At 51.7% G+C, this 23,266-nt stretch overlaps 1 pseudogene across 1 annotated transcript in view; it reads right to left on the bottom strand.

The window, feature by feature from the left end:
• Positions 1–11,722: 11,722 nt before the first annotated feature.
• The window catches only part of LOC144482164 (NACHT, LRR and PYD domains-containing protein 3-like), a 52,556-nt pseudogene continuing 41,012 nt past the window's right edge, over positions 11,723–23,266 (bottom strand). Inside the window, exons 12-14 of the transcript XR_013495884.1 lie at positions 20,717–20,887; positions 14,989–15,156; positions 11,723–13,615 (exon numbers count right to left, since the gene is read on the bottom strand). The product of XR_013495884.1 is annotated as an NACHT, LRR and PYD domains-containing protein 3-like (transcript). The remainder of the gene's footprint in view (positions 13,616–14,988; positions 15,157–20,716; positions 20,888–23,266) is intronic.

Consider the following 23,266-nt stretch of genomic DNA (forward strand, 5'->3'; position numbering starts at 1 on the left):
TTTTATTGATTTCAAAACTTGCTCTAAATCCTAAATTCGCTGATTAATACCATGACCTCTCGTCCTAGAATGCCCCACCAGCGGAAGCTACTTTATCCATACCTTTTATCATCTTCAATACTTCAATTTGATCCCCCCTAATTCTTCTAAATTCCAGAGAGTACGATGAATCTGGATTGAAATGCTCTCTGAAAGGTTTCTGTCTGATCATTTAAAATCATGTCACCCTGTGACCTCTGTTTGTGTTGATCACGATTCACATTGAGAAATGAGGCTCGGGGCAGTGGTGGGAGATGGAAACAATCACAGTCGGTTGCCAGTACACTGAATTTGGGGAGCGGAGCCACGGTCTCACAGCAGGATAGGCTGCAGGGAAAATACGCACAGCAAGATCCCACAAGCAAACTGCTCTGTTAACCTCCAGTCCCCCGCCACCCCTTCTCACTGTTACCCTCCATTTCCCATTTCTCTCTCCGATAACTCACAAATAAAAGGAGAATGATGGGAGACAGAGAGAGGGACAGAGAGAGAGAGAGACAGCAGGAAAACCCACAATCACATTCTGAATAAAATGAATTAAAGTGGTTTTTTTAACCATCGAGTTCTCCCACTTCAGCACTGACACTGTTCGGGAATGAAGCAAATACAAAAGGACATTCTGAGGGCCCTCTGAGATTAGACCTTGAATTGAGGCCTAGTCACAGAGGCTGCATTGAACCTCGGGGACAGAGAACAGTTTTCTCCCGCCTCCCCCAGTGAATGAGGACACTCGTCTCCAGCCCCGAAACTGCCCCAGACACGACTGGAAGGAGAGAGAGGGAAAAGGGAGCCCTCCCCAGATCCGCCTCACCACCCCCCCCCCCCCTCGCCCCTTACCTCACCATTAAAACAACAAATCACATTGGGATTTTCTCAGACATTTATGCAAGATGTAACATTGATAGAAATGGATGGAGGAGCGGGAAGGACTGCGAGAAATTGAGTGGACAAGGGACCCACACGTTTCTCGCTCGCCCTCTCTCCCTCCCGCTCACTCCCCTTCCCTCTCTCCCATTCTTTCTCCCTCTCTCTCTCCCCTCCTCCCTCCTCCTCCACCTCATTCTCTCCCCTCACTCTCTCTCTATACCCTCCACTCTCTCTCCCTTCACTCGCTCCCCCTCACCCTCTCTCTCCCCTTCACTCGCTCCCCCTCACTCCTTTTACTCTCCCTCCCTCACTCTCTGTACGCCTCACTTTGTCCACCGCTGCTCTGTGCCCTTCACACTCTCTCACAGCCCTTCGCACTCTCTCCCTCATTCTTTCGCCCCTCAATCACTCTCCCCCTCAATCACTCTCCCCCCTCTCTCCCCTTACTCTCCCACACTATCCCTCTCTGCCCCGATAACACACACTTCCTCCCACCCACACACACCTCCTCTATCCCCGCCTCCCCCCACACACACTGTCTTCCCCCCACTCTCCCTCACAGACACACTCCCACGTCCCTCACACACAGACTCCCCCCTCCCTCACTCACACTCCCCCCTCCCTCACACGCGCACTCCCCCTCCCTGACACACACTCCCTCCTCCCTCACACATACACACCTCCCCTCCCTTACATACACCTCGCCCTCACATACACACTCCACCTCCCTCACACACACACTCCCCCTCCCTCACACACACACTCCCCACTCCCTCACACACAGACACACACACACTCCCCCTCCCTCACACACACATACTCCCTCCTCCCTCACACACACACTCCCCCCTCCCTCAGACACAGACTCCCCCCTCCCTCACACACAAGCCCCCCGTTCCCTCACAAACACAATTCCCCCTCCCTCACTCACACTCCCCCCTCCCTCACACACGCACTCCCCCTCCCTGACACACACTCCCTCCTCCCTCACACATACACACCTCCCCTCCCTTACATACACCCCGCCCTCACATACACACTCCACCTCCCTCACACACACACTCCACCCTCCCTCACATACACACTCCCCCTCTCTCACAGACACACTCCCCACTCCCTCACACACAGACACACACACACTCCCCCTCCCTCACACACACATACTCCCTCCTCCCTCACACACACACTCCCCCCTCCCTCAGACACAGATTCCCCCCTCCCTCACACACAAGCCCCCCGTTCCCTCACAAACACAATTCCCCCTCCCTCACACACACACTCCCCCCTCCCTCACACATACACTCCCCCCTCCCTCACACACACTCCCCCCTCCCTCGCACACACACTCTCCCCCCTCCGTCAAACATAGACTCCCCACTCGCTGACAGACACACTTCCCCCTCCCTCACACACACACTCCCCCCTCCCTCAAACACACACTCCCCCCTCCCTCACACACACACAACCGCTCCCTCACACACACACTCCCCCGTCCCTCACACACAGACTCCCCCTTCCCTCACACACTCTCCCCCTCCCTCACTCACAGACTCCCCCCTCCCTCTCACACACACTGCCCCCTCCCTCACACACACATTCCCCCCTCTCTCAGACACACTCTCCCCCCGTCCCTCACCCTCACTCCCCCCCGCCTCCGTCAAACACATTCCCCTCCTCCCTCACACACACACTCCCCCCTCCATCACACACAAACTCCCCGCACCCTCACACACAGACTCCCCGCTCCCTCACACATACACTCCCCCCTCAAACAGACACTCCCCCCTCCCTCGCACACGTACTCGCCCCCTCACACAGACACTCCCCCCTCCCTCACAGACGCACTCCCCCCTCCCTCACACACACACCGCCCTCCCTCACACACACACGTCCCCCTCACACGGACACTCCCCCCCTCCCTCACACACACACTTCCCTCCCCTCATACACACACACTCCCGCGCTCCCTCACACACACAGTCCCCCCTTCCTCACACACACTCTCGCCCCTCCCTCACACATACATTCCCCCCTCCCTCGCACACACACTCCCCCTTCCTCACAGACACACTCTCCCCTCCCTCACAGACACACACTCTCCCCTCCCTCACACAGACTCTCCCCCCTCCCTCACACACATGCTCCCCCCTCACACACACACATTCCCACCCCCCTCACACAGACACTCCCCCCTCCCTAACACACACACACACCCCTCCCTCAAACACACACACCCCCCTCCCTCAAACACACAGGTCCCACTCACACGGACAGTCCCCCCTCCCTCACACACACAATCCCCCCTCACGCACATTCCCCCCTCACACACACACACACACACACACACCTCACACACATTCTCACCCCACTCGCCCACAGAAACTCCCCCCTCCCTCACACACTCTCCCCCTCACACACTCTCCCGCCTCCCTCACACACACTCCCCCGTCCCTCACAGACACAATCCCTCCTCCCTCACACACACACTCCCCCCTCCCTCACACACACACACCCCCATCACTCACACACACTCCACCTCCATGACACACACACACTCCCCCTCCCTAACCCACACACTCCCCCCTCCCTCACACACACTCCCTCCCTCCCTCACACACACACGACCCCATCCCTCACACGCACACACCCCCCTCCCTCACACACACACTCCCCCTCCCTACACACACAATCTCGCCCTCACACACACAGTCCCCCTCCCTCACACACACTCCCCCTCTCAAACACACACAATCATCCCCCTCCCTCACACACACACTCCCCCTCCATCATAAACACACTCCCCCCTCCTTCACACACACACTCCCTGCTCCCTCCCACAATCTCCCTGCTACCTCACAGACACTCCCTCCTCCCTCACTCAAATTCTCCCCCCCTCACAAACACATTCCCATATCCCTCAAACACACACTACCCCCTCCCTCACACACAAACTCCCCCCTCCCTCACACACACACTCCCCCCTCCCTCACACACAAAAACCCCCTCCCTCACACACACACTCCACCCTCCCTCACACACACTGGCCCCTCCCTCACACACACACACTCCCTCACTCACACTCTCCTCAGCTCACACACACATTCTCCACCTCCCTCACACACACACTCCCCCCTCCCTCACACACACACCCTTCCCTCACACACACTCACCCTCCCAAACCCACACACTCCCCCATCCCTCACACAGACACTCCCCCCTCCCTCACACACACACTCCCCCCTCCCTCACACACACACTAACCCCTCCCTCACACACACATTCCTCGTCCATACACACACACCCTCCCCCTGACACACACACTCTCCCTCCCTCACACACACTCCCCCCTCCCTCACACACACTCCCCCCACCATCACACATACACTCCCCCCTCACACACACACACACACACACACTCCCCCCTCCCTCACACACACACTCGCTCCTCCCTCACACAAATTCTCCTCGCTCCCTCACACACACACTCCCCCCTCGCTCACAAACATACTCCCCCTCCCTCACACACTCTCCCCCTCCCTCACACTCACTCCCCCCTCCCTCACAGACAGAATCCCTCCTCGCTCACAAACACACTCCCCCCCTCACTCACACACACTCCCCCCTCCATGGCACATACACACTCCCCCTCTCTCACCCACTCACTCCCCCATCCCTCACACACACTCCCCCCTCGCTCACAAATACCCTCCCCCCTCCCCACAGACACATACACCCCCCCTCACACAGAATTTACCCTCCCTCACACACACACTCCCCCATTCCTCACACACACTCCCCCCTCCCTCACACACACAGTCCCCCTCCCTCACACACACTCCCCCCTCCCTGACATATACACTCCCCTCTCACAAACACACACAATCCCCCCCTCCCTCACACACACACTCCCCCTTCCATCATAAACACACTCCCCCCTCCTTCACACACACACACTCCCTGCTCCCTCCCACAATCTCCCTGCTACCTCACAGAAACTCCCTCCTCCCTCACTCAAATTCTCCCCCCCTCACAAACACATTCCCCCCTCCCTCAAACACAGACTAACCCCTCCCTCACACACAACTCACCCCTCCCTCACACACACACTCCCCCCTCCCTCACACACAAACACCTCCTCCCTCACACACACACTCCACCCTCCCTCACACACACTGGCCCCTCCCTCACACACACACACTCCCTCACTCACACTCCCCCCAGCTCACACACACATTCTCCACCTCCCTCACACACACACTCCCCCCTCCCTCACATACACACTCCACCCTCCCTCACACACACTCACCCTCCCAAACCCACTCACTCCCCCCTCCCTCACACAGACACTCCCCCTCCCTCACACACACACTCCCCCCTCCCTCACACACACACTAACCCCTCCCTCACACACACATTCCTCGTCCGTACACACACACCCTCCCTCTGACACACACACTCTCCCTCCCTCACACACACTCCCCCCTCCCTCACACACACTCCCCCCTCCCTCACACACGCACTCCCCGCTCCCTCACGCACACAATCCCCACTTCCTCACACATTCACTCCCTCCTCCCTCTCACACACACACTCTCCCCTCCCTGACACACACACACACTGCCCCCTCCCTCACAGACACACTCTCCCCTCCCTCACACACCCACTCCCCCCTTCCTCACACACACTCTCCCCTTCCCCACACACACACTCTCCCCGCCCTCACACACACACTCCCACCGCCCTCACACACACACTCCCCCCTCCCTCACACACACACTCCCCCCGCCCTCACACACACACTCCCCCTCCCTCACACATACACTCCCCCCTCCCTCACACACACTCCCCGCTCCCTCACACATACACTCCTCGCTCCCTCACACACACACTCCCCCCTCCCTCACGCACACAATCCCCACTTCCTCACACAGACACTCCCCCCTCTCAAACACACATTCACTCCCTCCTCCCTCTCACACACACACTCTCCGCTCCCTGACACACACACACACACACTGCCCCCTCCCTCACACACACTCCCCACTCCCTCACTCACACACTCCCCCTCCCTCACACACACACTCCCTCCCTCCCTCACACACAGATGCCCGCCTCACTCATACAGGCAGTCCCCCTCCCCACACACACATTCACCCCCCCACACACAATTACCCCTCCCTCATACACACACAGACTCCCCCCTCCCTCACACACACACTCCCACTCCCTCACACACACACTCCCCTCTCCCTCACGCACATACTCCCCCCTTCCTCACACACAGGCTCCCCCCTCCCTCACACACACACTCCCCCTCCCTCACACAGAGATGCCCGCCTCACTCACACAGGCAGTCCCCCCTCCCCACACACACATTCACCCCCCTCACACACAATTACCCCTCCCTCATGCACACACAGACTACCCCCTCCCTCACACACACACTCCTCCCTCTCTCACACATACACTCCCCCCTCGCTCACACACACTCCCCCCTCCCTCACACACACACTCCCCCTCCCTCACACAAACACTCCCCCCTCCATTACTCACACACTCCGCCCTCCTTCACGCACACTCCCTCCTCCCTCACAAACAGTCCCTCCTCCATCACTTAAATTCTCCCCCCTCCCTCACAAACACATTCCCCCCTCCGTCACACACACACTACCCCCACCCTCACACACACACACACACCCCTGCCTCACACACAAACTCCCCACTCCCTCACACACACACTCCCCATTCCCTCACACATGTACTCCTCCCCCTCCAACAGACACACTGCCTCCTCCCTCACACCCCCCAACAAACACACACTCCCCCTCCTCCCTCCCACACACTCCCTGCTACCTCACACCCACTCCCCCTCCCTCACTCAGATTCTCCCCCTTCCTCACAAACACTCTCCCCCCTCCCTCACACACAGACTCCCCCCTCCCTCACAAACACTTCCCCCACACAAACACACTCCTGCTTCCCTCACACACACTCTCCCCTCCCTCACACACACTCTCCCCCTCCCTCACACACACTCACCCCTCCCGCACACACAGATTCCCCCCCTACCTCACACCCACACTCCCCCTCCCTCACACACACTCTCCCCCTCCCTCACACACACACACTCACCCCTACCTCAGACACACACTCCCCCCCTCTTTTCCACACACACACCCTCCGCCCTCCCACACACTCCCTGCAACCACACACACACTCACTCCCTCACTCAAATTCTCCCCCCTCCCTCACAAACACATTCCCCCCTCCCTCACACACACACTAGCCCCCCACAAAGACACACTCCCCCCACCCTCACACACAAACTCCCCCTCCCTCACACTCACTCTCCCCCCTCCCTCACACACAGGCTCCCCCTCCCTCACACACACACTCGCCCTCCCTCACACACACACACACTCCCTGCTCCCTTACTCACACACTCCCCCTCCCTACACACCCACTCTCCCCCTCACACACACACTCCCTCTCCCTCACACACACTCCCCCCTCCCTGACTCACGCTCCCCCCCTCCCTCACACATACACTCCCCCCTCACACACACACACACTCTCCCCCATCCCTCACACACACACTCCCCCTCCTTACACGCACACTCTCCCCCTCGCACACACACTCCCTCTTCCTCACACACACTCCCCCCTCCCTCACAAACACTCCCCCCACCCTCACACACACACACTCACCCCTCCCTCACACACACACTCCCCCTCCTTACACACACACTCTCCCCCTCGCACACACACTCCCTCTCCCTCACACACACTCCCCCCTCCCTCACAAACACTCCCCCCACCCTCACACACACAAAATCCCCCCTCCCTCACTCACACACTCCCCCTCCCTGCACACACACTCTCCCCCTCACACACACACACTCCTTCTCCCTCACACACTCCCCCCTCCCTGACACACACTCCCCCCCTCCCTCACACATACACTCCCCTCTCACACACACACACACACACTCTCTCCCCCATCCCTCAGACACACACTCCCTCCTCCCTCACACAAGTTCTCCCCCCTCCCTCACACACACATCCCCCCTCCCTCACACACACTCCCCACTCCCTCACTCACACACTCCCCACTCCCTCACACACACATTCCCCCCTCCCACACATACACATTCCCCCTCCCTCACACAAACACTCCCCCCTCGCTCACACACACACTCACCCCTCCCTCACAGACACACTCCCCCCTCCATCACACACACACTCACCCCTCCCTCACACACAAACCTTCCCCGCCCTCACACACACACTCCCCCTCCCTCAATCACACTCTCCCACCTCCCTCACACATACACTCCCCCCTCACTCACACACACTCCCCCTCCCTCACACACACACACTCCCCCCTCCCTCACACACATACACTCCCCTCTCCCTCACACATACACACTGCGCCTCCCTCACACACACTCCCCACTCCCTCACTCACACACTCCCCACTTCCTCACACACACACTCTCCCCTCCCTCACACACACACTCGCCCCTCCCTCACTCACAGACGCCCACCTCCCTCACACGGACAGTCCCCCCTCCCCACACACACATTCACCCCCCGCACACACAATCACCCATCCCTCATAAACACACAGACTCCCCCCACCCTCACACACACACTCCTCCCTCCCTCACACAAAAACTCCCCCCTCCCTCACACACACACTTTCCCATCCCACACACCACCCCACACACACACACACACTCCTCCCTCCCTCACACACACACTCCGCTCCCTCACACACACACACAACTCCCCCTCTCTCACACACACTCCCCTCTCCCTCACACACAAACTCCACCCTCCCTCACGCATACATTCACCCCTCCTTCACACACACACACTCCTCCATCACACACACACTCCGCCCTCCTTCACACACATTCCCTCCTCCCTCACACACACTCACTCATCCATTACTCAAATTCTCCCCCTCCCTCACAAACACATTCCCCCCTCCCTCACACACACACTACCCCCACCCTCACACACACACACACCCCTCGCCTCACACACAAACTCCCCCCACCCTCATACACACACTCCCCCCTCCCTCACACATACACTCCTCCCCGTCCATCACACACACTGCCTCCTCCCTCACACACACACACTCCCTCTCCCTCACACACACATTCCCCCCTTACACAGACACACTCCCCCCTCCCTCACACACACACTTTCCCATCCCACACACACACACCTGCACGCACACACACACTCCTCCCTCCCTCACACACACACACTCCGCTCCCTCACACACACACACAACTCCCCCTCTCTCACACACACTCCCCTCTCCCTCACACACAGACTCCACCCTCCCTCACACAGACCCTCCCCCCTCCCTCACACACAAACTGCCCCTCCCTCACACACACACTCCCCCCTCCCTGACACACAGACTCCCCCTCCTTCACACACAAACTCCCCCCTCCCTCACACACACACTCCCCCCTCCCTCACACACACACTGCCCCTCCCTCACACGCACTTACCCCGCCCTCACACACACACTCCCCCCTCCCTCACACACAATCCCCCTTCTCTCACATACACACTCCCCCTCCCTCACACACACACTCCCCCTCCCTCACACACACACTCCCCCTCCCTCACACTCACACTCCCCCTCCCTCACACACACACTCCCCCTCCCACACAAACACACTCCCCCCCACTTACACTGACACTACCCACTCCCTCACACACACTCCCCCTCAAACACACACACGGCCCCTCCCTCACTCACACTCCCCCCTCCCACACATACATTACCACCTCCCTCACACTCACATCCCTCCCTCACACACACACTCCCCCCTCACACACAGTCTCTCCCTCCCTCACACACAGACACTCCCTCACACACACTCTCCCCCTCCCTCACACACACTCTCCTCATCCCTCACACACACTCTCCCCCCTCCCTCACACACACACTCCCCCTGCCTCAGACACATACACACCTCCTCCCACACACACACATTCCCCCCCACACACACACTCACCCCTCCCTCACACACACACTCCCCCCTCCCTCACACAGACACCCCCCTCCCTGACACAAACACTCCCCCTGCCTCACACACAGACTCCCCCCTCCCTCCCACACACAGACTCCCTCCTCCCTCACACACACCTCCCCCTCCCTCACATAAACTCTCCTCCTTCCCTCAAACACACTCTCCTCGTCCCTCGCACCCACTCCCCCCTTCCCTCGCACACACCCTCCCCCTCCCTCACACACACAGTCCCCCCTCCCTCACACACACTCTCCCCGCTCCCTCACACATACACTGCCCCCTCCCTCGCACACACACTCCCCCTCCCTCACACACATTCTCCCCCTCCCTCACACACCCACATCCCGCTCCCTCAGACACACACTCCCTCCCCCTCCCTCACACACACACTCCCCCTCCCTCACACACTCCCCCCTCACACAAACACACTCCCTTCTCACACACATTCTGCCCTTCCTCGCTCGCAAACACTCCCCCTCCCTCACACACTCTCCCCCTCTCTCACACACTCTCCCCCCTCACACACTCTCCCCTCCCTCGCACACTCTCCCCCTCACACATTCTCCCCCTCCCTCACACACTCTGCCCCCTCCCTCACACACTCTCCCCCCTCCCTCACACACTCTCCCCCACCGCTCTTCACTTATTCTCCCCCTCGCTCTATCTCCTCGCACTCTCTCCCGTCAATCTCTCTCGCATGACTCTTTCCCCATCAATCCCCCTCCTCTGACTCTCTCTCCATCATTCACTCCTCAATCTCCCCCCCCCCCACTTCCCCTCCCCTCTCTCTGCACTAAATCTATCTCCCATCGCACTCTCTTCTCACTCTCTCCCCGTCATGCCCTTTCCCCTTCCACTCTCCCCGTCACTCTCCTTCCTCTGACTCTCGCCCTCATTCATTCCTCGCCTTTTCTACCCCTCACTACCTCTCCCCCCTCTTCACTCAATCTATCTCCCATTGCTCCCTCTCCTCACTCTCGCCCCTCCCTATCTCTCCCCTCACTCACTTTTCAAATGCTCTCCCCCTCACTATCTCTAACCTCACATTCTCCCCCTGACAATCACTCCTCACCCTCTCTACCCTTCACAATATCTCCCGTTCAATCTCTGCATCTCACTCTATTCCCCTAAATCTCTTCCCCCTCACTCTCTCCCCTACACTCTCACACTCACTGTCTCCCGTCACTGACTTCACCCTCTCTCTCTCTTTCTCCCTCACCCTCTCCCTCACCCTCTCTCCCCCTCACTCGACCTCTCATTCTCTTCTCCCTCTGCCCCCTGTCCCGTCACTCCCTCCGCATTACTTTCTCCCTCACTCTCTCCCCTTCACTCTTCCCCCTCACTCTCACACCAGCTCGTTCTCTCTCGCCTCATTATCTCCCTGTCTCTCTCCTCTCACTATCTCTCCCCCTCACTCGCTCTTCACCTATTCCCCACCCACTCCCTCAATATCTCCCATCGCCCTCTCCCCTCACACTCTCCTCTCACCCTCACTCACTCTTCACCTACTCTCCCCCTCACTCTTTCTGCTCACTCTCTCTCTCATTTAGTGTATTTAAGACAGAGATAGATATGTTCTTGATTGGTCAGGGGATCAAATGTTCAGGGGGAAAGACGGGAGAATGCGGTTGGAAACTTATCAGCCGTGATTAAATGGTGGAGGAGACTCGATGAGCAGAATAGCTGAATTCTGCGCCTGTATCTTATGGTCTTTTTGGTTTCACGCTCACTGTTAGCTACAGTATTTACATTAGCCCCCGCTCTTTATTAGCATATTAGATTCCCAATTAGCATTTAACTAATTAACCAATAAATATCTAATTGCAAATAACTACACTTATACAGATGATAAATTAGGAATATCCATTACAATTACAGAGCAGCAGCATTAACCCTTTCTCTTCCAAGACTCAATAACATAGATCATGTCACATCCTCAGCATTATTAAGTTAAAACTAGCACAGACCAGACAACACAATAAAGTTAGTTTAAATTGAAATAATAGATGATATGAATAGTTTGTTCTGAAGAAATGATACTGATTTGAAAGTGATTAATTCATAGTCTTTGAAGAATTTCCTCGATTCAATGTGATGCTTTTAATGGTATGGAATATCTACCCACTTTTCAGCGCCGGCATCTGCAACTGCAAGTGGATGAAAAGCAACAATCTGACAAACACCAGGTAATATCTGTCATGGTAAAAAAAAAAGTTTGATAAATAATGGCAATATCTGACATCATGCATCTGTCCTGAGATCTTTGGGATAATCCAAAATAAATCAGACATTCAGAAATTAAATAAAGCTGAGGTGACTGTGCGGGGACAGAGACAAATTGTAAATTCTAGCTTTCTATGCTATCGCTCTGCATCTGCTCAGTGAGATACAAGGAACAAAGAAAGAGGGAATTGCATTTCCAAGGCTCCGTTCCTGTGCAGTGATGCGCCAGTGTTCCTTTGTTGCTTTCGTTCTAGGGATGTCGGTTTCAAAGGCAATGTTATCACTGTTGTCCAACTTAAATTTCTTTTGGTTACAGGGTGCTGAGAATTCATGAACCGCTGTAGTGCATGGGTTTGTTTCTTGTTGTGGTTTGTGATTTGTTTTTCTGTGGGTTTATGGCTGCATGTTGTGTGTATTTAAGCGAGATAATGTGTTTCTCTCCAAGTCTCTCTGTGTGTCAGTACATGGGTAAGAGTGTGCAAGGGTGTGAATTTGTGAGCGTGTGGGTGTCAGTTTGTGCCAATGTGTCTGGAAATATACGCAGATGTGTTACCTTGGAAATAGGAATTACAGATTACACAGTTTCCCCACTCCCATTCTGAATGGGATTAGTGTCTGATAACTGCACCAAATGTACACATTCCAGTCTGATATCATCCCCAAATACAATCTCCAGACAATATCTCCCACAGGGAATGAGGGAACAGAGTTCATGTACAGTGTCTGGTGATAAAATGATTAATACACCAGGCAAGGTTCCTACAGCAAACTTCAATCCCTGTCAATATTGTTCAATATTCACACTGCAGTAACCGGTTCCCAGATGCAGACTTGGGATGAACTGAATTTGTCTGAGGCTCACAAAGAGCACCGCCTGCAGTAGCTGTGAGGTTTTGAGGAGAGGCTGGTGGAGTCTTTAATTCATTCACAGGGACAGAGAGGAAACTCTGACAAGATTGACCAATCTGCCCTCTGCTGGGTACTGTCAGAATCACACACACACACACACACACACACTGTTCCCTCTCTGGAGAATGATCTTTGCTGGTCCATTTTGAAAGGAGGTTGAAGACTCTGTTGCTGAGAACACTCACCACACATTGCTGCTTAAACAATGGGTTGCAGCAATCTTTCCTTCAATGTGGAGACTAAAACTACAACAGTTTTCCAGCTGGGAAACCAGGTAAGCAGGGAAATCACTGCCAGGCTGGAGGGGCTGATGGAATAGGGAGAGAGAGGGGCAGGAATGAAGGGTTTGGAAGGAGCTGTCGAAGATCTTCACAATTCAGGATTTCACAGTAACCGGTGGAGCAGCAATGTTTATAGATTGAAATGTTCACACTCGCACTCTCAGTCCCGGTCTGCATCCCCGCAGCAACTCCAGCTGTCTCTTTCCATTTGGACTGAACTGATTGTACATCAGCCTGAAACAGAGTAAAGGTGAAACAGGAAATAAACAGATTGAACAACAGAGTAAATAACAGGAGACTGGAGTAAATGGGACAACTCTTCTGGTCTCTGGATCGCCAGAGGCCAGACACACATCTGAAGATGAGCATCAGGACTCTGTGGATGTCCTGACGCACTGATCTACCTGGGAATTGTCCCAGAGGTATTAACTACTATTGGGGAACTCCCCTGCTGCAGTTAGAGTCAGATACTTGGGACAGAGCCACAACATTTACCTGGATAGTTATTCAGGTAATGTTAGACAACTTACAACCTGGGCTAATACCTGAACCGCAGAATCGAGTTCCCCAATCACTTCTCACTCATCCCTATACTCCACCTCGCACAATCGGAGTAGACACACTCCACCCAACTCATCTGAACTACCCCAGCCTCCCCTCCAGCCTGACGACCTCCCGACTAGCCCTTAAAAAAATGGAACCAACCCTCCAAACTTGACCTCACCCTGACCCAACCTCTCCTGACCTGAACATAAAAGATAGGAGCAGGAGGAGGCCATTTGACCCTTTGCGCCTGCTCCACCATTCATCACAATCATAGCTGATCGTCCAACTCAGTAGCCTAATCCTGCTTTCTCCCCATAACCATTGATCCCGTTCGCCCCAAGTGCTATATATAGCCGCTTCTTGAATACATTCTTGACTAAGCCTCAGACTTAACTCATAATCCCAGAACCAACCCATCCCACTACCCTCTTCAAAGCTATTAACCAACCCCAACCCCCAATCACACAACCACATCTGACTCGACACCCAACAACATTACCAACTCCCAGCCACCATCCAAACTCCCGATTAACCCTCCAACCCAACACAATACAACTCGACCACCATCCCGACAAGAGAACTAATCCTCCAACCTCTCCCCAGGTCCCTGACTGACCATTCATCTAACGACAAACAAAGCCATTCACTCCCCCAATCAACGAGTACTTACGGAGTTCCCCGGGGTCACTGTGCTGTAAATAGGGTGTATGTTCTCTCTTCCCCAACTCTACTCTGATGGAGCTCCCTGAAGTCACTGTGCTGTAAATAGGGTGTGTGCTCTCTCTTCCCCGACTCTACTCTGATGGAGCTCCCCGGGGTCACTGTGCTGTAAATAGGGTGTGTGCTCTCTTTTCCCCGACTCTTGTCTGCTCAGATGGAGCCCCCGAGGTCGCAGTGCTGAAAACCCCAGGCGAAATATGCAGCAGTTTCAGGTTGGGGGAATTTTCACACATACCCGCAATCTGCTGACCATTGCTGCTGCTTGGAAAATTCAGGCCCATATATATCTTAAATCCATTTATATTTTAATTATTACATTACGAATTAATACAAACACTCACTCTATCGTCTCCAGACTCTTGCAGGTCAGCATAAGTCGGCGGAGTGCAGGGACAGAGTGATCTGTGAAGGAGTTTGATCCCAGGGACAGAAATCTCAGTGACTGGTTTGTACTGAGAGCGAAGGCGAGATCCTCAGCACAAAAATCTGTGAGAGCGTTAATACTGAGACTGGACATCACAGAGAGAAATAACACGAATCAGGCTAAATCCCCTGTGTTTTATATAATACTGTTAATAACAATAATAACGTATGAGACATTCCAAAAACACAACTTGCATCTATAGAATGAGTAAATACTCAGTGCTGAAAATGAAATATAAATAAACTGGAACTGCTCAGCAGGTTAGGGAAATAGAAACAGGGTTAATGTTTGAGCTTCCATTCGAACTGCGAAATGGCAGTGAATTGACAGGTTTGAAGTGACAGCGGTGGGTGGCTGAGGACGAAACAAAGAAAGGTCAAACTGGAATTACAGGAGTGATTAAATGATAAAAGTGATTATGGGACAAGACAAAAGCACAGGATTCCCATGTCCTCACTCGGAGTGGCTCGGGAGGGACATGGGATGGCCAGTGGTTTGGGAATGCAGTTTGTGGTGAGGTTGAATTTAATGGCTCTGATTTTACCAGAAGCTCTGAAGTGCCAACATGGGGATTGGAAATGGGTGCTGTGTCCATGTGGCAGAAGAGGCAGAGTTATGAAGGTGATATTGTCAGATATTAACGGCTGGCAGGCAGGGGGAGCTGCTCATTGAGGCAGCCTGGGCAGGGTGCAGTCCCGGTTCAGCCAATGCTGGCACCATCTCCAAAGGCAGCCAGCAGGACTTTCAAACAGCAGCTCAGGATGGAGCAGCGAAGGAGCTCTGCTTATTGAATGAGGGGTTGAAATTACAGAAAGCAGAGCAAGGGTTGCTCTCCAATCACTAATTCCTCCCTGGAGGGACTCTTCCCGGCTGTTCGGGCTTGGAGAGTGGCCCTGTTCCCTCAGGATGGGAGGAGATTATCCCATCGATACAAGCCAGTCTGGATGGAGATTGCTGGGAGGTGAGCAGGTTTGAGACACGTGGTTACAGAGTGGAAAATGATCAATGTCCTGATGTGTTCTGCCACGGTGAGTGCAGCACAGCCTAATATGTGAATAAGGATGAGAGGGAAATTGTGGAAAGAACATCTCCACCCAGACACTGGCAATGCAAAGGCAACAGCATTGACTGTCAGAGACATGTCCGTTAGGCTGGCATCAGCATAGGCTAGAGCAGCGTTGACCAACATGTTCACGTGGGCAAACACATGTCAATGTTTTTCTCACTCAAGTAAGTAAATGATGAGTAAATTTCAGAATGATAAAGTTTGGCACAGCAGAAATTTCAATTGAAAACTAAACTGAGATATGAAAAGAAACAACTTGCTGAGCACAATAATGAGTAATAAATAAAGATGATTATTAGAGTTTAATCCTCATCAATTACAAATTGTTTCTCTCCCACATTTGCTGCAGATTGGCTCAAAATCCTATCAGCAGCAAACATGGGAAAGAAACGGGATGTGATTGGAGGAGCAGCTCCATGCAGATTCTTCCATTCAAACTGAACTGTGTGACTGAGATTCTGGAAACTCGCTCCGGGGGCCGCATTGAGGGGCTTCGAGGGTCACATTCGCCCCTTGATCCACACGTTGGACAACCCTGGGCTACTGCATGTGTTTGATGAGAGAGTAACAATTTATGTGTTTGGAAAGAGAGCAAACATCATCAGGGAATGAGTGAAGAAGAGTGGAAACATCCAGGTCTTGCCATCCTTACACCAATGGAAGATGAAGTGCTGGATCAGGAAGGTCTGGGGGCAGGGTGGGTAATTACTGCTGGTGAGATGGGTTGAGTGTGTGGCCTAATGAATGGGGACAGGAAAGCTTCTGGTGAGGACAAAACATAGAGCTTGTGTATCCATTACAGGTCAGAGAGAGCAGTCTGAAGGACGTATTGAGATTGGAAAAAAATAACGAGGAACAGCAGAAGGCCATTCAGCCCCTCGAGCATACACAATCACGGATGATCTAATTATAGTCTCAACTCTTCTCCCTGTCGCTCACCCGTAACCCTTGATTCGCTTCTCAATCCAAAAGCATTCTTAACTCAGCCTTGAATATATTCGAGAGAATTCCACTGACCAGCCACCATCTAAAAAATAATGTTTTCCTCATCTCAGCCTTAAGGGACTGACAATTACATTTTAAAATCTGTCCCCTTGTTCTGGTCTATCTTGCAAGAAGAAACAGCCTCTCAGCAACTACCCTGTCTCATCCCCTCAATGCGATCATCTTTTAATCTCCTGAACTTTCATAGATATTGCTCCAATCTGCTCAAATTTTCCTCATAAAATAAACCTCTCCATCCCAGGATCAGCCGAGTGAACTTTCTCTGAACTGGTTCTAATACAATTCTATACTTTTCTAAGTAAAGAGCTCAACATTATACACATTAGTCCAGTTGTGTTCTAATGAAGGTCGTGTAAACCTGCAGCAAAACCTTCTTACTCTTACCTTCCATTCCTATTGCAATAAGAACATTAAGAAACAGGAGTTGGAGCCATCCATTCTGTTCTTCAAATCCACTCCATTATTCAATGTGACCATGGCTGATCCTCTACTTCAACACCATTCCCAGCATTATCCCTGCATTCCTTGACTCACCAGAATACTAATGGAAAACAAATACCCCTCATCTCAGCCTAAATAACTGCTCCTTATTCTCAGACTGTGTCCCAGGTTTCAGACCCTCCAGCAAGGGAAAACATCATTTCTGCATCTGGCCTATTGAACCCTGTAAAATTGTGTAGGTTTAAATAAGTTCAGCTAACATTCCTGTAAAACCCTGAGAATAAAGTGTTTTTGTTCCTCACAGGACAACACATCTGTCCCTGGACCTATTTTAGTGAAACTTCTTTACATGCCAAGTACATCTTTGCTTCGGTCAGGAGACCAAAACTGTACACAATACTCCAGGTTGGTCTCAGCAAGGCTGCATATAATTGCAGGAAGACATCCTGTTCCTCAAATCAAATGCTCTTAGAATAATGGCTAACATACCATTTGTTCTCTTAATTGCTCTCAGCTTAGCTTTCATTGCCTCATGAACAAGGACATCAAAATACCTTGGAGTTGTCTTAATGTCTGTTTTTTCTACATAATTAGATAGCCTCACATTTTTCCACCTTGTCGTCCAGCTGCCAAACGTTTGGCCATTCCCTGAGCGTCTCCACATCCCCTTGAAACATGTTTGCATCTTCCTCGCAATTCAGATTTCCACCTAGTTTTCTATTATTCGCAAATTTGGAAATATTATATTTGATCCGCAAATCCATATCCTTGATATAGCTTCAGAATAGCTGAGACCCAAACACTGATCCCTGCGGCACTCCACTAGTTAGAGGATGTCAACCCAAAAATAAATCATTTATTCCAACTCCTCGTTTCTGTCCACTAATCAGTTCTCAATCCATGCTGGTATATTCATCCCAATCCCATGTGCTCCAATTTTCTTTCATAACATCTTGTGTGTGAATCATGTAACTATAGAATCCCTAGTGTAGGAAGTCGTCATTCGGCCCATCGAGACACACTGACAGAGTAACTTCCCAAGGTCCGTTCCCCATAACCTCACAAATCTGCTCGGGCTAATCCACCTAACCTACACATCTTGGGACACTAAGGGCAAATTTACCATGGCCAGTCCATCTACCAGCCATACCTTTAGAGTGTGGGATGAAACAGGAGCCCCCAGAGGAAACACACGCAGACACGGTGAGAATTTAGAAACTCCACACAGTCACCCAAGGCTGGAATTGAACCCTGGCCCCTGGCTGGGATGCAACAATACTAACCACTGTGTCACCGTGCCAGCCTTTCATAAATCCATGTTGGCCCTGTCAAATCCTGTCATTAATTTGGAAGTGTTCTGTTATCACTGCCTTTATTCCAGATTACTAGAGGATTTTCCATACTATCAATGTCAGACTAATAGATCTGCAGTTGCCCGGTTTCCCGTAACCCCACATATTTACACTGCTCACCCATCTAAGCTACATATCTTGGACACTAACGGGCAATTTATCATGGCCAATCCACCTAACCTGCACATTTGTTGGACTGTGGGAGGAAACAGGTGCAGCCAGAGGAAACCCACACAGACACGGGGAAACGTGAAAATTCCACAGTCTCCAAGGCTGGATTGAATCCGGGTCCCTGACGCTGTGAGGCAGCAGTGCCAACCCCGGTGCCACATCTTCGCCTAACCTAATACAGTCCTTGAATTAGCAACGGCTGGAACACTTGTGCTGCTGTTTTTCAAATGAAAGGAATCTATTTTTGTTGGAAATGCCAGACATTTGCACATCACCATGCCTAAAACAGCTTGTTGTGTTTTTGGCACTGGAACGTGCTTTTCCAAGAAATTGCTTGAATACATTCTGTGAACGAATCTTCTATTCAACCTTTGACAATCTGAGCGATTTATAGAGTAAGTTGAAGAAGCCATAGGAGCAATGACCTGCAGAGGGATCTGTGCATGCAAGTCTACAGATCCCTGAAAGTGACAACACAGATGGATTAGGTGGTCAAGAAGTCAGATAGCATGCTTGTCTTTGTCGACCGGAACATCGAGTATAAAAGTTGGCAAGTTATGTTACAGTTGTATGAAACTTTAGTTGGCCACATTTGAATATTGCTTGCAGTTCTGTTCGCCACACTACCAGAAGGATGTGGATGCTTTGGAGAGGGTGCAGAGAAGGTTTACCAGAGTGTTGCCTGGTCAAGGATGGTTCAGTTTTGAGGAGAGGTTGTATAAACACGGATTGTTTTCACTGAAAAAAGGGAGGCTGAGGGGTGACCTGATGGAGGTACACACAATTATGGGAACATATTCACAAAGAGGGTGGTGGGTGCCTTGAATGCACTGCCAAAGGAGGTGGTGGAAGCAGGCATGTTACCAATGGCCAACATGCATTTTTACAGACACATGAACAGGAGCCGAACAGAGGAATAGAAACCGCGAATGGGCAGTACGTACTGGGCCCGAATAAGGATTAGGAGTCGCCACAGGCTTGGTGGGCCGAAGGGGCTGTTCCAGTGTTTTATGGTTCTTTGTTCTTCTTTGTAAATGAAGATTAAAATCACCCATGATTATTGAAGTATGTTTTTACAAGACCCCATTATTTTTCATGTGTCGGAGATTGTGACTATTGTTAGGAGCCTTTAAATGATTCCCACAAGTAACTTTTTAACTTTGTTAATTCTTATCTCTATCCAAACTGATTCTGCATCTTGATCATTGGAACTAAGTTCACCTCTCGCTGCTGTACTGACATCTGATACTAACAGCGAGACTCCAACACCATGTCCTGTCCTCCAGTAACTGTCATCCACTCACTTTCCCCCTTTTCACAAATGCTGTGTCAGGGGAGAGCTGTGCACATATGAGGAGGAGGGGAGGACCTCAGGGAGTGCACCATAACATTATTCCCCCATACCCTCGACATAACGATTTGTGCGACTGACATCCCATTGCTCAGGGATCAGAGAGAGAAGCAACAGGAGTCAGAGTAAAAGCAATTTTCCTGATTCATAACTGACGCCAATAGTGATGGGCAGTGTTTTTGTACAAATACCAGCGGTCAAATTACATTGTTGAATATTCCGTTACTATAAACACAATCTCACAGAGTCTGGCACTTACTGCAGCATCTGTATTTTACAGTCCGGATTCCTCAGGGCCATAGAAAGAAGTTTCACTCCAGAATCTCCCAGTTTATTGTTACCGAGATTCAGATCTATCAGTGACTGGTTTGTTCTGAGAGCAGAGGCCAGGTCCTTGGCACAAGAATCGGTGAGATAGTTGCCAAACAGACTGGAGATCAGAGAGACAAAAATAACAGAATCAGGGTAAATCCCTAGTGTATTTAAGAATAAGTTTAACAATAATAATCTACAATGCGGGACATTCAAGAAACACAACTTCAGTTAATGGAGAAGGCAAAATACCACAATCTGAAATATGAATAAAATATGCTGGAAAATCTCAGCAGGTCAGGCAATATCTTTGAAGAAAGAAGCAGATTTAGTTTGAGTAATTAGCTAAAGTTAGAACTTGGAAGTAGCAGTGAATTAAGTTGTTTTAAGTGACAGGGAGCTGGGGATGGGCGGCTGGTAAGGAAAGAACAAAATGGAAGCGCCGGAGTGATCAAATGTCAAAAAGGATGATGGCAAAAGAGAAAAGTACAGAATTCCCACGTAGGGAGGGACATGGGATGGCCCGTGGCTCAGGAATGCATTTAGTGGTTTTGTTGAAGATAATATGAGAGAAACCTTTTTCACGTTTCCAGTAGTACGGGTCTGGAATGTCGAGCCTGGAAGTGTGGTGGAGGCTGGCTGATTCGAGGCATAACAGAGGGTAGTCGATGAATATTCGAATGAAACAATGTGCAAAGATACGAGGAGAAGGCAGTGGAATGAGACAAATTCGGACCACGGTGTCTGCACTGAATCTCTGAATGAGCAATTTAAATAGTGTCATTCCCCCAAATTCTCCCCATAACCCTGCACATTCTTCCTTTTCAGATAATAATCCAGTGCCCTTTGGAAATTTTCAACTGAACGTGTCTCCACCTCACTCTCAGACAGTGAATTCCAGCCACTAACCGCTCGCTGCAGGGGACGTTCCGGTTCAGGCAATACCGGCACCAGCAGCAATTTCATAGGCAGCAGCTCTGGAGAGACCAGTGAGGAAGACCTGGTGACTGAACACAGGCTACGTGAGTTTGGAGCAAATTTCTGTTCTCTCATGACTGGAGAATATCTACCAGATCAGTCCAAGGATATCGGGATGGAGATTGCTGGAGACCTGAGCAGGCGTGGTTTATGTGGTTGCATGAGACAAATGGGTGAATAATTTGCTATGCTCTGACAAGATGGTGAAGCATCTTATCACATATAAGCTGAGGCATATGGGGTCGAATGAGAATGGAAGCGAAATTGTGGAAAGATCATCCCCACACAGACACAGGCTATCCCCAGACAGCAGCATCGACTATCAGACATGTGAGCCTCTCTCTGCAGGGTTCTGGTTAGTCAGATAAGTCTTTCACTATGTTAATGGGCTGGTCACAGGCAAGAGGCTTTCCCTATGTAGACATGATGGTCAGTCAGGTTGTCACCACCATAGGCTTGTGTTTTCTGATGGAAGAGTAACAATGGAACATGATGTGCCTGTAGAAGAGAGCACGAAAGGTCAGAAAATGAACTAAAAATGGTGACAGCGTCCACATACAGCCATCCTTACACCTAGAAGCAGCGGCGCTGGAACTGTGCGAACAGCAGACAGGGTGGAAAATCGCTGAATGTGATATTGGTTCTGGAGCTGAGAGTGTGCGGTCGAATGGACGGGCACAGGAGACTCTCTGGTACCCGCAACACATAGAGCTTGTTTGCCCATCACTGGTCACATGGAACCGGCTGAAGGACGTGTTGGAATGTACATATTGTTACAAACTATGTCTTGAAGAAATATACTGAATATTGAAGGATGTTGAATTCGATGATCAGCCAGGAACAAAATGAATACTGGAACAGGCTCGAAGGGCCGTATGGCCAACTCTTGCTACTAGTTTCTAGAAATCATAGAAACCCGACAGTGCAGAAGGAGGCCATTCGGCCCATCGAGTCTACACCGACCACAATCCCACCCAGGTCCTACCCCCACATATTTACCCGCTAATTCCTCTAACCTACGCATCTCAGGACTCTAAGGGGCAATTTTTAACCTGGCCAATCAACCTAACCCGCAGATCTTTGGACTGTGGGAGGAAACCGGAGCACCCGGAGGAAACCCACGCAAACACGAGGAGAATGTGCAAACCCCACACAGACAGTGACCCGAGCTGGAAATCGAACCCAGGTCCCTGGAGCTGTGAAGCAGCAGTGCTAACCACTGTGCTACCGTGCCGCCCCAAGCACTGTGCTACCGTGCCGCCCTATTTTAATCATGTTTCTCTGCAGGTTATGTTGTCGGCACCGTGCTATCTGTCGCCGGTTTCCTTTATTGTTACTGAAGCACTATAATTGACATCATGTTGATTTTAATCTCAACTAATTCAGTGTTCTGTTGTTTCAGTGTTTCCCCTGGGATGGCAGAGTAGAGCTCGATTGCGGGTGATTGACAGGTCATGTGACTGAGGGACAGCTATTTTTCATAGAGCATTCTAGTTTTAATTTTGCTTTCAGAAACTGC

The sequence above is a fragment of the Mustelus asterias genome, assembly GCF_964213995.1.
Source record: "Mustelus asterias chromosome 26 unlocalized genomic scaffold, sMusAst1.hap1.1 SUPER_26_unloc_6, whole genome shotgun sequence".
In the NCBI taxonomy this organism is placed as follows: Eukaryota; Metazoa; Chordata; class Chondrichthyes; order Carcharhiniformes; family Triakidae; genus Mustelus; species Mustelus asterias.